Genomic DNA, 3,140 nt, shown 5'->3' with positions numbered 1-3,140 from the left:
AGAGTTAGCGTTGGCTACACGCAGTTCTTTGTTTACACAAAGGTCTGTGAAGTGGGTGCTGTTGTCAGATTAACCGGAAGAGTCTGCTCACACTTCCGGGGTCACGTGTTGCTAGGAGACCAATGCAAGCTCACATCACGTGCAAGTGGAGCATGCATGGGAAACTCATGTTGGGCATAACAGTTAACAGTTATGACATGTCGCATACAACTTCATTCACAAATCAAATTCACAGGCAATAGTGAATTCATAGTTAGCTACGCTAGAATAACACCATTAATTTGACGTAAATGTTTCACATGAGCGGATCAATATGAATACAATGATACGTAACACATAATAAGGCCTTAAATCAGTGAAATTAATAGCATCGCTCAGATCACCTACAACAGTGCTGAAAAAGGGGATTTCTTCGCCCAAGATCAGACCGATTTATTCTGGTACCGTTTATATGGGGTCGTTAATCTGAGATGTCTTCGTCAGAAAAGGCGTACACTCTACTAACAACAGAAATTAGGATTTCTTCGCTAAAATCAGGTTAGTTTATTATCGTACCATTTAAACACTATACAAGAAACATCTCATGAATGCACTGGGACGCATCCTCAGTGATGTACCCTGGGGTCATTGGGTGTTTCGGGTCTCGCAACATCATACACCCTCGCCCAGGCGACCCAGCCGGGGTTGATCAAGCCCCGACTTGCGTCCCAGTAGCAGCCCACGGATCAGCCTTCTTAAACCAAAGCCACCTTGTGGCCTTCTCTGCAGCTTCGCTTGCGGCTTGAATGGCCCTCTTCTTGGCCACCCCTGTAATGCCCAAACGACTGAGGACTTTGCAAAGTGAACGTCCTGCAAAGCCTCTACAGCCGACTTCTATAGGCTCATAGAAGGTTCTCCAGCCTCTCTCCCTGCACTTCTCCACCAGTTCCTGGTACTTAGCGCGTTTCCTTTCATTTGCTTCCTCAATACGCTCATCCCAGGGAACCGTAAGTTCCAGCATGATTAGCTGTTTTGAAACCTCGGAGGTAACTATCATGTCTTGGCGGAGACTTGTTGTTACAATGTGCTGAGGGAACCTCAGCTGTTTTCCCAGATCGACCTGCAGCTGCCAATCAGAGGTTTTATGGAGGAGGCCTGTTGTTAATTGTGGGCGCACCCGATGTTTCTCTCCAGCTTTAATAAAGTGGACTGCCTTCTTTGGAGCATGATGGTACTTGCTGGTGCTAATGGCTGAGGCTAAGCTCTCAGCAATTGCCTTAAGCACCTGGTCATGGCGCCACCGATAGCGCCCATCAGCCAGAGCCTTTGGGCAACTGCTGAGGAGATGTTCTAGAGAGCCTCTTCCAGAGCAAAGAAGGCAGAAGGGTGTCTCACTCTTCCCCCAGACATGGAGGTTCGCTGGGCTTGGCAGGGCATCATAGACAGCTTGTACCAGGAAACGTACCCGATGGAAATCTGCCTGCAAGATGTTTGACCAGGTGATCCTGCGCTGCAGTGTACTCTCCCACCTAGTCCACGCTCCCTGCTACCGGAGTCCCCCCGCCCTGCTCACTCGCTCTTCCTCCACGCCTGCTCGAACCTCTTCCTGAAGTAGATGGTGTCTTTCCTTACCGCGGGCCTGGCTAACCAAGGTCTTTGGAAAGTAGCCCAAGCCCGCTCTGCCTGTCGCCACGGTGCCCACCAGAGCCTTTTGTCTCAGGCGTGACTCTGCCACCTCCACTGCTTTCCCAGCCTTCCATTTCCTTCCTGTCCTCACCTCGATGCCGGCTGATGACACCTTACAGTCCCTGGAGTCCCTGTACTGTAGGGCTTCTCTGGTGCGTACCACCTTAAATTCTTCTGTGAGACCACTGAAGGGCAACTGCAAGATGTTACTTGTCCCATACAGTGCAGCGCTGGTAAGACTGCGTGGAAGACCCAGCCACTTCCGAAGAAAGCCACTGATCTTCCTTTCTAGGGACTCAACTGTTGTCATTGGGACTTCATAGATCAGCAGGGGCCACAAGACTCGGGGCAGGATGGAATGCTGGTAGATCCAGGCTTTAAATCTACCAGGCAGACCGGACTTGTCAACCTTAGTGAGCCAAGCCCAAACAGTGCGGCGCTGGTAAGACTGGGTGGAAGGCCCAGCCACTTCCGAAGAAAGCCACTGATCTTCCTTTCTAGGGACTCAACTGTTGTCATTGGGACTTCATAGATCAGCAGCGGTTACAAGACTCGGGGCAGGATGGAATGCTGGTAGATCCAGGCTTTAAATCATCCCAGATGGTTGGGATGACAGATCCTGAGATCGAAAAACGGAACTTGTCAACCACTTTCCCCTTCGTGATAGTAAAGTCATCCATATAGGCTCTTATAGGGGGCTGTCGTACTCCTGACTTGGTTAAGAGCCCTCTACATTACACCTCGGCTGACTTGACCACCATGGTCATGGCAAGAGTGAAAACAGCGATGGTACAACCTGTTATTATTCCTTTCCCAATACGATGCCAGTCTGATGTTTCTGATCAGTAGCTTTCTTGTACTGTTTCTTGAGGGTGCGAAGCTCCTGACGCAGATGATGTATCTTTGTAGCCCTACGGTTCATGGTGTAAAAGGTAGACTTGGTTTTTCCTTTCTCTACCCGGCCGAATCTTTCCAAGGCATAGCTGAAGATGATGGTAGTCATCGTTTGGAGTCGACTGTCAGCATCTCCTTTGGCTGTGGCTTGGATGATGTTGGACACATCCTTATCAAACTGCAGCCACTCACTCCGTTTGCTGGCTGGGGGCCATTTAATCCGCTGCTGAACTACTCTGCTGGGATTTGGAGGCTCTGGTGCGTGGAGGGACTGGGCTCTGTGGGTTGCCTCCTGGCCGGACTCCTCCTGCGTCTCACCAGGTTCAAGACCTGTGCGTTGCACCTCACTCGCCCGCTCCAAACATTTCATTCTAGCCTGATGGATTTTTAGGCCCCGATGATTCTTGCAAGATTCATTACTTCATAAGATTGACTACTGGGTCTGCTTGCAAGCAATGTTTAAAACGTTCTGTTCTTCACCATATAATATGTGAATGCTGGGATGTTTCTAGCTAGCTTGTCAAGGTCTCTGGGGGTCACATCATGCACTGCTGCAGGGATGCTTGGAAGGGACCCCCCTC

At 50.0% G+C, this 3,140-nt stretch overlaps 1 pseudogene; it reads right to left on the bottom strand.

The window, feature by feature from the left end:
* Nucleotides 1–571: 571 nt before the first annotated feature.
* Nucleotides 572–2,929, bottom strand: LOC107675653 (uncharacterized; annotated as a pseudogene).
* Nucleotides 2,930–3,140: the final 211 nt, after the last annotated feature.

This window comes from Sinocyclocheilus anshuiensis, unplaced genomic scaffold (assembly GCF_001515605.1).
Source record: "Sinocyclocheilus anshuiensis isolate Anshui unplaced genomic scaffold, SAMN03320099.WGS_v1.1 scaffold2382, whole genome shotgun sequence".
Lineage (NCBI taxonomy): Eukaryota > Metazoa > Chordata > Actinopteri > Cypriniformes > Cyprinidae > Sinocyclocheilus > Sinocyclocheilus anshuiensis.
The sequence above is the reverse complement of the archived record's forward strand: the minus strand, read 5'-3'. Positions and strand labels throughout refer to the sequence as shown.